This window comes from Tenrec ecaudatus, chromosome 8, assembly GCF_050624435.1.
Source record: "Tenrec ecaudatus isolate mTenEca1 chromosome 8, mTenEca1.hap1, whole genome shotgun sequence".
Taxonomy (NCBI): Eukaryota; Metazoa; Chordata; class Mammalia; order Afrosoricida; family Tenrecidae; genus Tenrec; species Tenrec ecaudatus.
In genome coordinates this window covers 45,282,554-45,301,973 of record NC_134537.1, presented here as the reverse complement: position 1 = coordinate 45,301,973, position 19,420 = coordinate 45,282,554, and positions in this window count along the sequence as shown.

Genomic DNA, 19,420 nt, shown 5'->3' with positions numbered 1-19,420 from the left:
ATCTTCTTGCTGGGTACTCCTAGGTGGGCATATCTGCATGTGGGCAGACCCGCCTGGCGATGGATAGAGGAGCAGTGTCTAGGTTCTCAAGACCATTGGAAAGATGTGTTTTCCGACGGTCTTAGGCGACCCCTGTAAAAGAGTCGGTACACACACACACACACACACACACACTCCAAGGGGTTGTGACCCACAGGTTGAGAACCCTGCTCTGTAGTGTTTCAGAGACTGAATCTTTGCAAGAACAGGCAACCTCATCTTTTTCACTCAGGACAGCTGATGGATTTGAATCACTCACCTTGGAGTTAGCTGTCCAATGCCCAACACATTTCTTACTTATACGTATAATTTAATCATCCTTATATGCTGTACACACAAACTGACTCATCTCACTGATCCTATGGGTATCTTTATTAAACTATTTTTCAGCATTTTATAGATTTTCATAATAAAAACTTGAGGGATTGTTTATTTTTAACTATCTACAAATGTGCTCATTTAATTATTACTCGAAAACTTTATATATTTACTTACAAATGTTCTCTGTGCACAATTGTCTTTCTAAAACTATTTACAGCAACTCAAATTGTGGCCAGAATATGGGGAGATGAGTATCGTCATATGTAAAATAGTTTCCAGTTAAAAGGTTGATGGGGAAAAAGTGATGTCACTATGAATCAGTGGAAAATTACTGCCCTCTAACTGAAGTAGACCTAATTGGGTGGAATGGGAACTTTCACTTTCAGCGGGTCAACCAGACATCATACAGAGATTTTCATTTCTTGATTTTTCTATTTAAAGGGATAAAAGTGAAGCTCCGAGAATAAGAAATGGAAATTCAGGGACAAGTAAAAGAAGAGAGGTATAAAAATGATTCCCTGCACTGAAAAACCATAACAAGTAGCCGGAAGAAACGTGTGTTAGCTAACATATTTGACCGAAGCCCCAGAGCTTTGTCGGCCAGTTGGGGCAATTAGAGAACATGAGAGGCAATGTGGCAGTAGCATTCAAGGCCAAGTCTAGAAATAAAAATAGGCTTCGCTAAAGGGAGAATGAAATATATTTTTATTAACCAGGAAAAAAATTAATCTGTTTATACTTCTTTCTATTTTTATCAAAATAATATTTAATTATTTAGCATTTTATCAACTATTTGATTGATGTTATTAATTTTGTTGAAAAATTACAACTTTATGCTGAAAAGTGTAATTCCATGTTATTGTGGCTGGTGGCCGTGAGCTTGGGGTTTAGTTGTGGCCAAGATATCTGCTGCCACTTGGTGGAGCTTAACAGAATTACAGGAAAACCTTGAGGCAAGAGGGTGGAAACATCATACTCTAGTTTTAAATAATGAAATTCCTAGAAAATAAACAATGTAATGAAATGCCTGCAAGTCTCTTACTACAGAGTTCTAGCTCTTATATTGATGCATAAGCATTTAACTCCTGTCATTATAGTTACATATCTACCTCATTGAACCTTCTGAACAGAATTAACTATATGCGAACGATTTTACTTTCCTTGTCTAGATTATGAATCCCCTCACTGAATCCCTGTTCCATTGCTTTGAAACATTTAGGGCACTTACTTGCATTAATTTTAAAAGCTTGGTCTAGTTGAAAACTTGAATTTCAAATATGTGCTAATGCTCATACTCTCTTACTCCACCATCAGGTGGACTTTAGTCTCAGAGACGAAGAAGGAGAAACGGGTCTTCAATCTCTAATCCCCTCCCTGTCTGCGTCTGGAAGATAGACCTTCACAAGTGCTTCTAACTTGTCTAGCTGGCCTTACTGTTTTCCTGACCGCCTCTGCTTCATACTGAGTGGATGATATATACTAAGCCGCACACAAAAGTTTACTCATCCCCTGAGACGGGCCATTTCTGCTTTCCTGCTCTCGTAGACAAGGAGTCATAAACATAAAGTAGAGGCCTGATGACTCACCTAAGTTCAGACAACCTACAGCTCGAAGATGAGTCTCCAAACTCTTGCTTAATCCAATATTATGGTAAATAAAAACAAATCAGATAGCTAGAGATAATGAGCAGACTAAAACAATGCTCTTTGAAATAACTACAAATTACTATTTAGTTCTGATATAAAAAACAAATCCAAATATTATTAGCTTAAACAATTGATGTTTTTAAAATACCAATAATGTAAGAGGACCTGATGCAAGGGGCTTAAGTGGAGAGCAAATGCCTTGAGAATGATTGGGGCAGGGAATGTATGGATGTGCTTTATACAATTGATGTATGTATATGTATGGATGGTGATAAGAGTTGTATGAGCCCCTAATAAAATGTTTAAAAAAAACCAATAATGTTTATCACTGGTCACTGAACTGATACATAATACTACAAAGATTTTTTAAAAGCATAAAACAATCTACAGTTCTAAATGGTATTTCTCACTAAAAGGAACCAGGGTTCCTCAGGAAAAATGGTTCATTTCAAGACTGTGTTAGGAAGCATACGTAATGAACTTACCTGTTCATTCTGTGGTTACAAAGAAGCAAAGACGTTATAAAGGATCCCTGTAGTTCTGTCAAAAGCACACAAGAATCACCTCGAAGCAGCTCCCGTAGCCTAAGATGAAAGCTCCATAAGAGATGGACAGCAATAAGAGGGCAATGTCTACAATTGACTGAAACATTTCAAATATGTAAAAAATAATTTCTAAAAGCCTATGCATTTATAAAATCACTCTCCTATTAAAGAAAAAAGGTTTCTGGCCTTTGGAAGTAGATTGTCAGATCTACTTCAAGATACCTCTGAGTGGGTTTGAACCGCCCATCATTTTGCTAGTAATTGGGTGATTATCTATATGTGATATCTAGGGACTCCTCAAGGATCTATACAGGTATATAGGCATATAAGTATATCAAAACTAACAAAATTGTACACTTAAGTATGGGCTTTTGATTATACATCAATTCTAGCTCAATATATAAAATATTTTAAATGAATGGGAACAGCAGCATTTGGCAAAAGGAATGACAGCATTAGAAAAATCACCTTGTTGCCACACCTAATGCAATAATGGGTCACAAATCAATGGAAGTTAAAGCCATTACAGATGAGTCCCTAATAAAATGATTTTTTCAATAAATAAATAGTTGATGGAAAACTTTACAACACGCTGACTCACCTAAATCCAATATTTATTGGAGTGATATTTATATAACTCAGGTGAGACAAGTCATTAATGTTTTGGATATACTACTTCATAGCATCTCCATAAAACATTAGTGCTAAAACATTTCAGATGAATCTAATCAAACCTCTGTACATACATAGAAATTCACAGAGTAGAAAGAAAGAAGTTTAATGACATCATGAGAAATCCAGTGTGCAGAGCGTTAAATGGGAGAAATGACCTTTTCCTTTCTCCAATAAGTCACTTGTGTGGAAAAGGTAGTTGGACTGAGATTTGCAAAAATCACAATATAATTGAATCAGACAGTAGCAAAATAAAAGTCAGGAGTCCCTTCCAACTTGAAATCAAGAGACCTATTACATAATTTTTGATAAGAAGGGAAATATAAGCTGAATTTATTGAATTTTCAAAAATAACAATAAGTCTGTACTCAAACACCTTGAAGGCATGGGACACTGGCCCTGGGGCTTAGGACAATTCTATGGGATGAGGACCAGGGGGTATCAAAGTCAGTTGGTATAACATAGTCCACATAGTTCTACACCCTACTTTGGTGACCTACCAGGCGTCAAATGTTTGTAAGCAGTAATCTAAGTTGTGACTACTGGTTTCTTCCTGTCTGAAGCAAAGAAACTAATCAAAGACACATGAAAGCAACTAGACTCCACAGTCTCCACAACCCTGAGATCAAAAGACCTAGATGCTGCGGGCTACCCCAGTTGACCACTCTGACCAGACATCATTAGAGGGTCCTGGAAAGAGGAGGAGAAAAATATAGTTCAATTTAAAAGTCAGAGCATCATCCTTTAAAGAAATGGGAAAAATAATTTTCAAGTTCACATGGAGATAGAAGAGTCCCAGAACTCTTTATAAATAAGCAAAGAACTTCTTAAGAAAAACAACAAAGTAGGAAATCTCTCACTTCTCGGCCTCCAAAGCTATGACACAACCACAGTACTGGTACGATGATAAATATGTAGATCGATGAAAAGAACAGAGAACCCAGAAATAACTTTATCCTCCTCCAGACAACAGATCTTGACAAAGGGCCAAAAAATATTAAATGGAATAGACATAATCCCTTCAACAAATAGTGTAGGCATAATTGGATGTCCATCTGTAGAAGAAACAAGACCCATCCTTCACCCTATATACAAAATGAACCCAAGAGAGGGATCAGAGACCTAAATGTAAATCCTAGACCAATAAAAGCCATCAATAAGAAAATAGGGACAAACCTAAAGGCCCTCTTTCAGGGCATAGACAGACTACCCAATACAATGAAGGAAACACATACACTAGGGGACAAAATAGATGGCTAGAGCCTCATAAAAAATGAGACATTTATGTGCATCAAACGAGTAAAAAGAGTACTCATGGAGTAGGAATTTTTTACAATGACACAATGGACAAGGGACTAATCTCTAAAATCTATAGAAACCTGCAACACCTCAATAATAAAAAGAAAAATTGCCCAATTGGAAAATGGGCTAATTGAGATTTACTAAAAGAATACAAGGATGATTACTTATTGGAAAACCAATTAATATAATTAATATAATTCACCATATTCATAGATGTAAGTAGGAGAAGCCTATGAGGATCTCTAAACATGCTGGAAAATGCTTCACAAAACCGAACATCTATTCCTGATATTTCAAAATCACTCAAGACCCTGGGAATAAAGGTCCCTAGCTTTGCACTTGGTTGTTCACCTAAAGATTGGGAATGGCCCAAGCCTACTTTGCAGGCCGTGAATAAAACAAGTCTATCAATTTGCTTCCCGTAGACCACAGCCAAGGAATCATGCAGAGGAATTCTGTGCTTTAACACCGGAACCCGCCATAAGTCAAAATCAACTACAGGTACAACCAACCACAGCAAGGACACTGGGCAGTGGGCATGTGCATCATCAGCCTGCATATGCAAGCGATCACATACTCCTGCATCAAAGATATACACTCATATGTGTGTGAATATATAAAAATGGCTATTTTCTTAGTGTAATAAAATATATGTACACTTCAATTCTAAAGACAGTACTGTATAGATGATGAAATATCATATCTGCAAAATCTGAGAATCAAACTAACCATGCCAAATAAATTATAAAATTATCAGTATATAAAAATAACATGCAGAAATCAATAGCTTTTCTATACACTAACAACAATTAGTTAGAAGGAATAATAGGGGAATGCCCTGTTTACCAAGGCAACCCCCCCCAAAGTAAAAATTCTAAGGAATGAACAATGAACTTAAGAAATTATGCAAAATTAACATGAGAAAATCTCAAAGACACTTGTCAAACATCAAAAGAAGACTTGCACAAATACAAAGGCATTTCAGGTTCATAAACAGGATTGCTCACATCAGAAAGATGTCAGTTCTTTCCAAGTTAATGTATCAATTAAATAAAATATAAAAATAATTTTCTTGAACAACCTAGAAAAGCAAGCATTCCAGGGTAGCTTTTTAAAAGGGGAAGGCAAGAAATATAAGGGGAAATGATATATTAATATCTGAAAAATGAGATCTTAAATGTAATATTAAAACTCTATAATTAAAATTTAATATCAGCATATGAATAGACTGGTGTAACAGAATGCAAAGTCCAGAATTATAGCCAACATTTAAAATATAAAAAGATGGTCCCTAAAATTCATTGGGGCAAAATATACAGTGTGAGGAAAACTTGAAAAAAAATCTAATTGAATTCATATCTCAAGCCAGAAATAATAATCTAGAACAGGCTTCAAAAGGATCAGCATTTAAATGCAAACAACTGAAGCTATACAAGTGCTAGAAGAGAGCAATGATAACTTCATTGGCAACCTAAATGTGGGAAAGGCTTTCTAATAGTGACCTAAAATTCAGATTCAATCAAAGAAAATATTAATAAATTTGATATTTAAAAAACACACCAAAAACGAAGTCAAATAACAAATCATTAACCCAGAGAAAACGATTTGTAACATGTATCACGAAGGATAATATCCCTAGTGTATAAATTACTTTTCAAAATCTATGGGAAGCAAATACCAAACAAACTTTTTTTAATCATTTTACTGGGGGATCTTTTCACAAGCCATACGTACATCCATTGTGTCAGGGACATTTGTACATGTTTCCATCATCATTTTCAAAACATTTCCTTTCTATTTGAGTCCTTAGTATCAGCTTATTTACCCCCTGCCCCCGCTCTCCCTCCCGCATAAGCCCTTGATAATTTTTTATTCCATGTCCTATACTGACCGATGTCTCCCTTCACCCACTTTTCTGTTGTCTGTTCTCCTGGGAGGGGTTGCATGTAGATCATTGTGATTGGTTCCCCCCTTCCCCCCACTCACCTTCCCCATTCCCTTCTGCTATTGTTACTCTAATTATTGGTCCTGAGGGGTTTATCTGTCCTGGATTCCCCGTGTTTCCAGCTCTTATCTGTACCCATGGACATGCTCTGGTCTAGCCGGATTTGTAAGGTAGAATTGGGATCATGATAGTGGGGGGAGAAAGCATTAAAAAACTAGAGGAAAGTTGTATGCTTCGTCAGTGCTATACTGCACCTTGACTGACTTGTCTCTCTACCTTGTGACCCTTCTGTAAGGAGATGTCCAATTGTCTACAGGTGGGCTTTGGGTCTCCACTCCACACTCCCACTCATTCACATTGATATGATTTTTTATTCTGATATTTGATGCCTGATACTTAATCACACCAACACCTCATGATCACACAGGCTAGTGTGCTTCTTCCATGTGGGCCTTGTTGCTTCTCAGCTAGATGGCCACTTATCTTCAAGCTTTTAAGACCCCAGACACTGTATCTTTTGATAGCCGGGCACCATCAGCTTTCTTCAACACATTTGCTTGTTCACCCCCTTTGTCTTCAGCAGTTGTGTTGGGAGGGTGAACATCATAGAATGCTAATTTGATAGAAGAAAGTATTCTTGCATTGAGGGAGTACTTGAGTAGAGGCCCAATGTCCTTCTGCTACCTTAATACTAAACCTATAAACATGGGCACATAAATCTATTTCCCCATCCTCATGTATAAATATATTTGCATGTGTACATGTCTTTATCTAGACCTCTATAAATGCCCTTTGCCTCCCAGCTCTTTCCCCTATTTCCCTTGACTTTCCTCCTGTCCCACTATCATGCTCCGTCCCCACCTGGGTTTCAGCAATACTTCTTCATTACATTACCCTTGATCATGCCCTACCAGGCCTCCCACACCCACCTCACCACCAATTTGGATCATTTGTTGTTCCCTTGTGCCTGGGTTTATTAACACTTCCTTTTCCCCCACCTCCTCCTATCCCATTTCCCCTGGAACTGTTGGGCCCGTTGTTTTTCCTCCAGATTGTTCATCCAGCCTATCTTATTTAGACAGACCTGTGGAGATAATAACATGTACAAAAACAAGACAGAGGAAAACTAAGCAACAATATACAACAAACCACTGACAAAGAACAAAACAGGAAAGAAAAGCTTGTAGTTAATTCAAGGATTGTTTGTTGGCCTTTAGGAGTGTTTTCCAGTCCAGTCTGTTGGGGCTCCACGCCCTGGCCCCAAAGTCCACCTTCAGCACTCCCTGGGGACCTTACTGCTCCATTCCCTTGCTGTTCCGCTGCACTCCCCCAGTGCTTTGCCTCAGTGTGGTGGGATCAGGTCGGACGCAATTCCCACACTGTGTCTCTGGTGCAGTCCCCCGCAGGGCCATGGGTCAGTGAGGGACGTCATGTCTCATAGTGGGGCTGGTCATGTGGTCCTCTCTGTGGACTGGCTGCTCTAATTGGGGTCATTGTCCTCAAGGCATGGTGGGCCAGGATGTGCTCCACTCTCTCCTACTCCTCCTTCATCTGCTCCCGTGAGCTCCGATCAGATATGTCCCTCTCCTGGAGCTACAGATTCAATGCCGTCCTTTGAAATAAATTCTTCTGGGGGGAGGGGCAGCTGCCCACTTAATATTTGGTACTAGGGCCAGCCTCCAAGACCTCTCTACTGGTTCCCTACTCCATGCCAGAATGTTGCATTCACACCTTGGAGCACTGGGTTGAAGTCTGGTCCCTCTTTCCCTGTGGAGATATAAACAATACCCTCCCCTTGGGTGGGTTAGTGCCTGTGCCCCTGCTACCCTTTTCTTCCTTATTTTCATCCTTTTTCCCCCCACCTCCTCCCCAGTTGTCTACCATGTGCATCCCTGCATTTGATCTGATTCCTGCCATGCTACATGGTCCTCCTCCCAAGAATGTTTGTATACAGAAGCTTTTTCCCTATGGCCATTTTGCATTATTTTTTTAAAAGCTTACCTCAGCAGGCTCATGTTGTACTTGTCCTTTTGTGCTTGACTTACTTCACTTAGCATGATTTCCTCCAGTTCTTCCCATACCGTGATGTGCTTCGTACGTTCATCACTGCTTTTTAGCGATGCATAGTACTCCATTGTATGTATATACCACGGGGTTTTTTTTGTTATTTATTTATTTATTTTTACATTTTACCACAGTTTTTTAATCCAATCATCAGTTGATGGAAATTTTGGTTGCTTCAAACTCCTTGAAATTGCTAACACATATTTTTTAGAGGACACAATTTAATCCATCACAGTAAGAATGTATGTCTATCTTTTATATATAGCCTAACAATTGACCCCAAAAATACAACATTATAATCGCTTTGACCAATGAATCAGTGGTAAGTGGTTGGAAGGTAAGGTCACCTCCAATGGTGATATCCTTTGTTAATATGATTCTATGATAGTTCAGACAGTGCAAGCTATACTTAAGGTTCCCACTGGCCACTTGGTGGCAATACAGCCTAATTGCCTATAAAGTTATTTAGACTATTAATAGATTTGAAAACTCTAACCTTCAAAATATTTCAGGAAGGTCACAATATCTTTTAGGTAAAAAAAATGTAGATCAATGGATCAGAATAAAGAACCCAGAAATAAAACTAAGCACCTACAGATATCTGAATACCCACTAACAGAGCATTCAAAGCAAAGGAAAACATGTCCTCTCTTTTGCAAAAATACTGGCAGTAACAATGACAAATCAGGGGAAATTTAAAAGGTCCAAAGACCATATGGCTTGTTTTTGCGGATGTTTTTATCTCCGCAGATATGTATAAATAAGATAGGCTGGATGAACAATCTGGAGGAAAAAACAACGGGACCGACAGTTGTGGGGGGACATGGGAGATCGGGAAGTGGTGTTAACAAACCCAGGGACAAGGGAACAACAAGTGATCCAAATCAGTGGTGAGGAGGGTATGGGAGGCCTGGTAGGGCATGATCAAGGGTAAAGTAACCAAGAGGAATTACATGTAACCCAAATGAAGGCTGAGCATTTTATCAGGACAAGAGGAAAGTAAAAGGAAATAGAGGAAAGAGCTAGGAGGCAAAGGGCATTTATAGAAGTCTAAATACAGGCATGTACATATGTAAATATATTTATAAATGAGGATGGGGAAATAGATTTATGTGCATATATTTATAGGTTTAGTATTCAGGTAGCAGATGGACATTGGGCCTCCACTCAAGTACTCTCTCAATGCAAGAATATTTGGTGCTATTAAAGTGTCATTCCATGATGCTTACCTTCCTGACACAATTGCTGAAGACAAAGCTGGTGCATAAATAAGCAAATGTGGTGAAGAAAGTTGATGGAGGCCAGCCATCAAAAGATATAGCGTCTAGGGTCTTAAAGAATTGAAGGTAAACAAGCAGTCATCTAGCTCAGAAGCAACAAAGCCCACATGGAAGAAGCATATCAGCCTGTGATCATGAGGTGCCGAAGGGATCAGTTATCAGGCATCAAAGAACAAAAATCATGTCATTGTGTGCTCACCTCCCTGATACAATCGCTGAAGGCAATGTTGGTGCATAAGCAAATGTGGTGAAGAAAGCTGGTGATGGCCGGATATCAAAAGATATAGCATCTAGGGTCTTAAAGGCTTGAAGGTAAATAAACACTCATCTAGGTCAGAAGCAACAAAGCTCACATGAAGAAGCACACAAGCATGTGTGATCACGAGTTGTCGAAAGGATGAGGTATCAGGCATCAAAGAACAAAAAATCATATCATTGTGAATAGGGGGGCAGTGTGGAGTGGGGACCCAAAACCTATCTGTAGACAACTAGACATCCCCTTATGGAAATCGCGTGGAGACAAGCCAGTCGGGGGCAGTGTAGAAAAGATGAAACATACAACTTTCCTCTAGTTCCTAAATGCTTCCTCCCCACCCACTATCATGATCCCAATTCTACCTTACAAATCTGGCTAGATCAGAGGACGTACACTGGTACATATAGAAACTGGAAACACAGGGAATCCAGGACGGATGATCCCTTCAGGACCAGTGGTGAGAGTGGCAATACCAGGAGGGTTGAGTGAGGGGTGGGATAGAGAGGGGGAAATCAATTACAAGGATCTACATATAACCTCCTCCCTAGGGGACGGACAACAGAAAAGTGGGTGAAGGGAGAAGTAGGACAGTGTAAGATATGACAAAATAATAATTTATAAATTATCAAGGGTTCATGAGGGAGGGGAGAGCAGGAAGGGAGCGGGGGCTGGGGACGAGGAGCTGATGCCAGGAGCTTACGTGGAGAGCAAATGTTTTGAGAATGATGAAGGTAACGAATGTAAAACTGCTCTTTATACAACTGATGTATGTATGGATTGTGATAAGAGTTGTAGGATCTCCCAAGAAAATGATTGTTTTTAAAAAGAGTTGTAAGAGCCCCCAATAAAGTGATTAAAAAAGAAGTTGGAAAGAATATATGAGTCAGAATGTACAAAATGTACCAAAAAAATGGTCAATACTCCACCACTTCAGAGGGTAGCATATAAGCAAGTACCCATGATGCTGAAGGAAGATCAAGCTGCACTGAAATCATTATTCCAAAACAAGTCCCCGGGAATTAATGGAATACTAATTGAAATGTTTCAACAGGCTGATGAAGCACTGGAAGCACTTACTTGTCTGTGCTAGGAATTTGGAAGACACCTATTAGACCAATTATCTAGAAGAGATCCATATTTGCCATTCCAAAGAAAGGTAACACAACAGAATGCTCAAATTATAGAACAATATCGATGATATCACCTGTAATTAAGATTTTGCTTATGATTATCCAGCGATGGTTGCAGTAATATATTGACAGGGAATTGCCAGGCTGGAATGAGAAGAGGATGTAGAACGAGGGATGTCATTTCTGGGGTTAGATGGATCCTGGCAGAAAGCAGTTGATATCAGAAAGCTGTTGACTGGTTTTGCATTGACTAGGACAAGGTATTCAAATAGATGAATCATTACAAACTATGGATAGTCTTGAGAAGAATGGGCAGTTCAGGACACTACATTGTGCTCATGCAGAATTTGTACATAGGTCAAAGTTAGTTGTGCCAATAGAACAAGGGAATACTGCATGGTTTACAGTCAGAAAAGGTGTGCAACAGAGTTGCATCTTCTAACTACACTTATTCAATCTGTATGCTGAGCAAATCATCAGAGAAACTTGCTTACATGAAGAAGAATGTGACATCTGGATTGGAGGAAGGATTATTAACATCCTTCGATAAGCACATGACAGAACCTTGCTTGCTGAGCGTAAGGAGGCCTTGAAGCACTAACTGATGAAGATCACGGAAATGTAAAATCAAAATCCTCATGATACATACAGAAAAGGTTGAAGTTGCCCAGGATTTTGCCGTGTTTGGATCCACAATCGATGCTCATGGAAGCAGTAGTCAAGAGATCAAAAGATGTATTGCATTAAGTAAGTCTGGTGCACAAGACCTCTTTAGAGTATTGATCAGCAAAGATGTTACTTTGAAGACTATGGTACACCTGATCCAAGCCATGGGATTTTCAATTGCCTCATAGGTGTATGAAAATTGGACATTGAATACAGAAGACCAAAGAAGAATGGAAATATTTGAATTGCGGTCCTGGAGAAAAATATTGAAAGTACCATGGACTGCTAAAAGAACAAACAAACCTATCTGGGTTTTTTTATAATCTTAAATAATGCTTTTACTGTTAATTTCTCAGGCATTATTTAAAATTTTAAAAATCATTTTATTGGGGGCTTGTACAACTCTTATCACAATCCATACATATATCCATTGTGTCAAACACATTTGTACATTTATTGCCATCCTCATTCTCAAAATATTTTCTTTCTACTTGAGCCCTTGGTATTTTCCCCTCACCCTCCCTCCTTCATGAATTCTTGATAATTTATAAATTATTATTATTTTGTCATATCTTACACTGTCTGATGTCTCCCTCCACCCACTTTTCTGTTATTCATCCTCCAGGGAGAGGGCTATATGTAGATCCTTGTGATCAGTTCCCTTTTCTCCTCCCACCTTCCCTTACCCTCCTGGTATGGCTACTCTCAGTATTGGTCCTGAGGGGTTTATCTGTCCTGAATTCCCTGTGTTTCCAGCTCTTATCTGTACCAGTGTACATCCTCTGGTCTAGCAGAATTTGTAAGGTAGAATTGGGGTCATGATAGTGGGAGGTTGGAAGCATTAAAGAACTAGAGGAAAATTATGTTTCCTCGCTGTTATATTGCACCCTGACTGGCTCAGCTCCCCATGACCCTTCTGTAAGGGAAGGCCAGTTTCCTACAGATGGGTTTTGGTTCCCCTCTCTGCACTCCCCTCATTCACAATGATATTATTTTTTTGTTCTTTGATGCCTGATAGCTAATCCTATCAACACCTCATGATCACACAGGCTGGTGTGCTTCTTCCGTGTGGGCTTTACTGCTTCTCAACTAGATGGCCACTTGTTTGTCTTTAAGCCTTTAAGACCCCAGATGCTATATCTTTTGATATCCAGGCCCCATCAACTTTCTTCACCACATTTGCTTATGCGCCCGCTTTGTCTTCAGTGACCATGTCAGGAAGGTGAGCATCATGGAATGGCAGTTTGATAGAACAAAGTGTTCTTGCATTGAGAGAATACTTGAGTAGAGGTTCAATGTCCATCTGCTACCTTAATACTAAACCTATAAATATATGCACATAAATCTATTTCCTCATCGTCATATATAAATATATTTACATATGTATATTCCTGTATTTATATCTACTTCTATAAATTCCCTTTGTCTCCTAGTTCTTTCTTTGGGGCCAGGGCATGACAACCAGAAAACACTCCTAAAGGTCCAAAAACAGACCAACTATTTACAGGCTTTTCTCTTTTTTTAGTCATTGGTGTTGTTGTTGTTTTATTTGTGTGTTTTCTCTTGTTGCTTTGTTTTGCTCAGTTTTATTTTTGTATATATTATTATCTCTGCAGATATATCTAGCTAAGATAGGCTGGATAAACTATCTGAAGGGAAAACAACAGATTGACAGTTCTGGGGAAACATGGGGGAGGGGAAGCAGGGAAAGGAAGTGGGTGTTAACAAACCCAGGGACAAGGGAACAACAAGTGATCTAAAATCGAACGTGAGGAGGGTATAGGAGGCCTGGTAGGGCTTGATCACAGGCAATGTAACTGAGAGGAATTACTGAAACCCAAGTGAAAGCTGATCATGATAGTGGGGCAAGAGGAAAGTAAACTCATCTGTCTTGGAAGAATTATGACCAGAGTGCTACATAGAGGCAAGGACTGGGACACTCTGTGTTACTTACTTTGAAAAAATTATCAGGAGAAACCAGCTCATGGATGAAGACATCACATTTGATAAAGTAGAGCGTCAGTGGAAAAAAGGAAGTCCCTCAATGAGATGGATTGACAGTGGCTGTGGCAATGGACACAGGAACAATTGTAAGGATGATGCAGGACTGGGCAGTGCTTTCTTCTGTTGGGGATAGAGTCACTATAGTTGGAACCAACTCGATAACACCTAACAACAACTGATGATGATCAAGGATTCCATCCTTCAGTATAGATCACAACTCAATGTAAAGAAGACCCAAATTCTTACAATTAGACCAATGGATAGCCTCATGAAAAATGGAGAAAAGATTGAAGTTGTAAAAGATTCCATTTGACTTGGATCCACAATCAATGCTCATGGAAGTAACAGTCAATAAATCAGACATATTTCACTAAGCAAAGATTCCCATAAAAGTATGTGTCTGGATTTGAGGCAATGTAGCTAACAATTACACTGTTTTCCATTTGCATTTTAGGTAGGATTTTTTAGAATAGCATTAATTTCTATAAAAAGTAGAAAATTGAATTAAAGTAAATATAAATCTCAATTCATAGATCCAAGGATCAAAAATAGATAACTTGATTTTCTATATTTCTGTTTCCACTGTGAGTTCTCATGTCCCAGGAAAACAACCTGAATTCTTTGGAGGGTTCTTCTTATTCCCCTCTTATTGTGTTCCAAAAGCAGGGACTTAGGGGCCACCATCTGATTCCTAGTCTCAGGTATACCTGATCTATAGAAGATATGTCCAATATTCCAGTCAGCATGAGTATTCTGCTCCCACCTCACAGTTGGGGCATACCAACTTTGGCAAGCCTTCCTAGAATCCCAAGGAAATCACACATTTTGAAGTCCACTCCTCTTGGTGTTTTGCAACCGCCCTCTTTCTCCAGGCCCTGCAGGCCTCAGTGTGTTCATCATTGTTTTTCATTTCAACCTGAACAACATTTCCAAGTCTCGCTTCGGTTTCAGGCACACACCTTGTCCACACACAGCTAACCCTAGGATTTCATCTCTTAAGAGGAGAGCCAGAAACTCTTGCAGACTTCTGATTTGTAAGATATCACATCCCTGTCTTGAAACGGTGAGTTCAGAGTGACCACTAGCTTAATTGAGGAAAGGAAAAGGTAGAAATATAAGAATAAAAATATAGATAAATACCTAAACTATTACCTGGTCACCTATTTACCTTTTTTTTTTTTTTAGGATTTATGTAGGCTTTTAGATGCTTTGTTTATATCATTCTTCATCTATCATCATTACATCTATTAATGTTACATGATGCAAAAAAATAAACTCACTGCAATCAAATAGATGCCTGCTCATATCAACCCTATTGGACAGGGTTGAACTGCCCCTGTGAGTTTCCAAGACTTGTTACTCCATATGGGAGTGGAAAGCCCCATCTTTCTCCCACAGAGTAGCTGCTAGCCTTGTGGTTAGCAGCCCAATACATAACCACTACACCGCCAGGGCTCTTTAGGCTACATGAAAGAAACTTGAAAATTCCATTTCTAATTCTAACCCCATTTTCCTCTATTCAGTCTTTCTTTCTGCTGTTGTCCTCTGCTGTCATACTATCAAGAATCCCAGGCTAGAAAATGAAAACTAACTTGAACCACAAAAATCAGAGCATCTGATCATTTTGACTAAGTAGAGTGGGAATAAAATTCCCTACAGAAGCAGCATCCCCTGGTCAATAAATACGTGTAGGTGTGAGTTCATTTATATTGAATGATGTCCGTGGCAAAATAATTTAAATTAGCAAAATATCAAAGACAAATTAAATGCTCTATAATGATAAATTAATTTAATAAAATGAGATCACACAATAAAATCCTACGGAATTTTGTAGAAGAATATCAGAAAATCTTATGCAGGAAAATGTCAATTTATAGAATAATATAGGAAAATCTTCATTACAAAAATAATAATGGTAGTATAACTGCCATCACAGTTTTATAAAGTATTTACTTGAATAACGTCTGTAATTATAGGGTGCATAGGGAACTAATAATGATGAGTACAAGAAAGAAGAAAATGTTCTAAAATGGATTGATTGTGGTGATGTTTGTACAACTCTTCTTATTATGATTGAATTGTGTGATATGTGAAGCATAAGCCAATAAAACTCTAAAAAAAAAAAACAAAAGAACGGTGGAAAGTCCCAACAGAAGGGTCAAAGAGGTTTTTGGAAAAAAATAATAAATAAAATGTGGTGAGATTACTAATGATAATTTTCCATGTTTTCAAACATTTCTACAATACAGATCTATGTTATTTGATAACTAGAGAAATGAAGTAATATTATTTTTAAAACATAAAGATCTTTATTAAGCTTTACTCTTATTATTTGTACATAACATATATATATAACTTTAATTATATTTTTTAATGATCATGGATTGCCTTGAGTCTGAATCTACATAACAGCAACTGGCTAAGGTTACTGTACTTACTAAAAATATCCATTACAAATCATATGTACACTAATTGCTGACTCAGAGAGGATGGTATAATTTAATTGGATTTTCTCCACACAATTGACTTCAAAACCGGGAGGTAACCTCAGGGTGTCGTACAGGTTATGAGCATCCTGGTTTGCAGGTTAAGCAAGTCATCAAGAATCTGTTGGATAAAAATCTGGTCTGACTAGTTGTCCTGGCCCTCAGAACTCTTGACTCCACCCTCTGGATCCAGGCTCTACTCCAATACTTCTCATCTATGGAAAATCTGATAACTCCTCCTTACAGAGGCCTACAAATCAGATAAGGTAAAGGTACACAGAAGGCAAAACGGCACCTGTCCCAGACATGTTTAGTGTCGACTTGTGATGGTGAAGGATAAGAACTCCCATGCTTGCTGGGGCTGAGCCTGGCTTCTAATGTCTGACTCAGTTATCTTTAGCTCTATTTGGAATTCTAAAGTAGGCTGAGTCAACCAGCTATACAATGCTTCTGTCGTCCTGTACGCCTTTACTGGGTTTGATAATTCAATGAAATAGCCACGTGGAACTCACAAATAATACTCACAATTATAGGGTTTATTCAATACCATAAGTACTTGATCATATGTTACCTCGCAAAATGATTCAGTGTTGACCAATTCTTTCTAGTACAGTGACTCTTTCATCTTTTGATGCTTCCTGAATCATTCAATATTTTGCACGTGGAATCCTTCAATAATTCAACTTGAATTTTTTTCAGATCTTTCATTTTGAGATATGCTGAGTATGTTCTTCCCACTAGCTTTCTAATGCCAGGGCTTTGCAGATTCATTATAATACTTGATTTTGTATTCTTGCATGCGCGCGTGCGTTTCCAACATTTTAGTGATGCATAATTTACATATCATAAAATTGAATAGCTCAATCGTTGGATCACAGCAAGAGGAATTGGACAATCAACACCACAAATTAGAGCATCCCACCCCACCCCATCATTAAATCCCCTTTAAAATGAGTTGTACAATCATGATCACTTCTAGTGCTCCCTCCCAAATCCTGCTTTATTTACCCCCGAAACCCTCTTTCCTCCCCCACTGCCCATTCCCCACCCCTGGATTCCCTGTAACACCGTGTATCAGTTTATTATCATTATACATCCACTCCTCCTGTGCTTCACAGCTGGGAAGCCCAACAGAAAACAATGAAAAACAAATTGCCCTAAGGTGGTAAGGATGAGATCACATTATTGTAAAGGCAAAAATGCAAATAATGTGTAAGAGGGAGAAGACCTCCATCAACATTCAAAAAGCCAGGGAAGAAATTTCTTTCGTGGAACAATTAAGAGATATTTGCACCCAGAAAAAATTCAGGTCATGTCCATAGGGAGGTCAACTGATCAAGTACCGAGCTCAATCCTCTTGAGCTGCCATTTGAAATCTTCTGTTCAGTTCTTGTGCTTCGTCATTTCTTCCATTCCCTTTAGCTACTCTATGATCAAGAACAAGTTTCAGAGTCTTTTTTTGCATCCGCTTTTGTCTTTTCTTTCTTTCCTGTCTTTTTAAGGGCCTTTTGGTTCCCTTGTGTATGATCTTGATGCCATGTCACAATTTGTCTAGTGTTTGGTCATTAGTGTTCAGTTTCTCAACCCTGTTCCTGAGATGGTCTCTAAATTCATGTGGAATAGACCCAAGGTTATATGTTAGCTCTCATGGACTTCTTTTCATGGTCATCAGCTTCAACCTGAATTTATATATGAGCAACTGATGGTCTGTGGTAGAATTTTTGGCTGCTGAAATTGAGCTTCTCCATCACTTCTTCCTCCAGATGTAATCCATTTTGATTCCTGTTTTTTTTCAACTGGTGAGATCCATTTGTACGGGCACCATTTATGTTGTTGAAAATAAGAAAGTTGCCATGAAGAAGTTATTGGTCTTCCAAAATTCTGTCATATGATCTCCAGCTTTGTTTCTATCACCAGGCTGTGTTTTTCAACTAACAATATTTGTTTTCAACTTTCACCTGCCAATCACCAGTAATCACCAATGCCTTTGATCAACACATATTTTCTGACTGCAGAAGGTGGTAGAATACTTCCATTTCTTCATCACTGTGAAGAAGTTTAGTGGATAAATTTGAATGATAGTTGTATTAACTTTTCCCCTAATTGGAATATAGGTATTATGCTATCATATCTAACATTGTACTGCAAAATAGATCTTGGAATCTTTTTTATGATGAATGTGGCACCATTCAACTTGAGTTTATCATCCCATATACAGTAAACCATATGACTCTCCCATTCAAAATGGCCAATCCCAAACAAACCCACAGAAACTTACGTATAAGAGAGAGTTTTACATAAACATTAAGCGAGCGTCAAGAAAATATCCCAACCCAGTGCTGCCCAAGTCCACAAGTCCAACATTAACCTATATGTCCTCCACCAATCCACAAAGTCCTCCTCACTCTCACAAAACACACATAATGTTGCTGACTGCAGGAGAAAAATCAAATCAGTGAACATGCAAGCATCTCAGCGCTGGTAGGGGTCTGCACGTGGCTGCTCCAGCACCCAGGGCTGCATCAGGGCAGGTCCATACTGCTTCTCCTCAGGGATGTCTTGCAGGAAGGGAGCCTTGCCAGCTGAAGCAGGGAACTGGGTAAGGCAACTGCACCCTGGTCTGACCATCACAAAGCAAGAGATCCGATAACTCAAAAGGTGAAGTTCACTGAGCCATTTATCTGTCTGCCCTTCAATTAACCCCACATGGGTTTATCGGCCAAGTTGGTACAACAAGCTAACAACCTCACACCCACATTTTTAAAAAACTTTTATTGTGATTTACCCCACATCTATTTTTTTTAACTTTTTATTGCGATTTACGTGTAAGTTTGCAGAGCAAATTGGTTTCTCAATAATTCATACACATTTTATTTCATGACATGGACTGCAATCCTCACAATGTAACAGCATGCTTACTACTTCTTCCCAGTGCTTCCTGTTTCCATTGCTCTGTCTTATCACTTCGACTTTCTGAGCTTGATACCTGGGCAAATGCTGTTGAACTTCAGTTTTTAATACACTGTGAGTTAACACCTCCTGGAATTGGGCAGCCTAGTAGCTC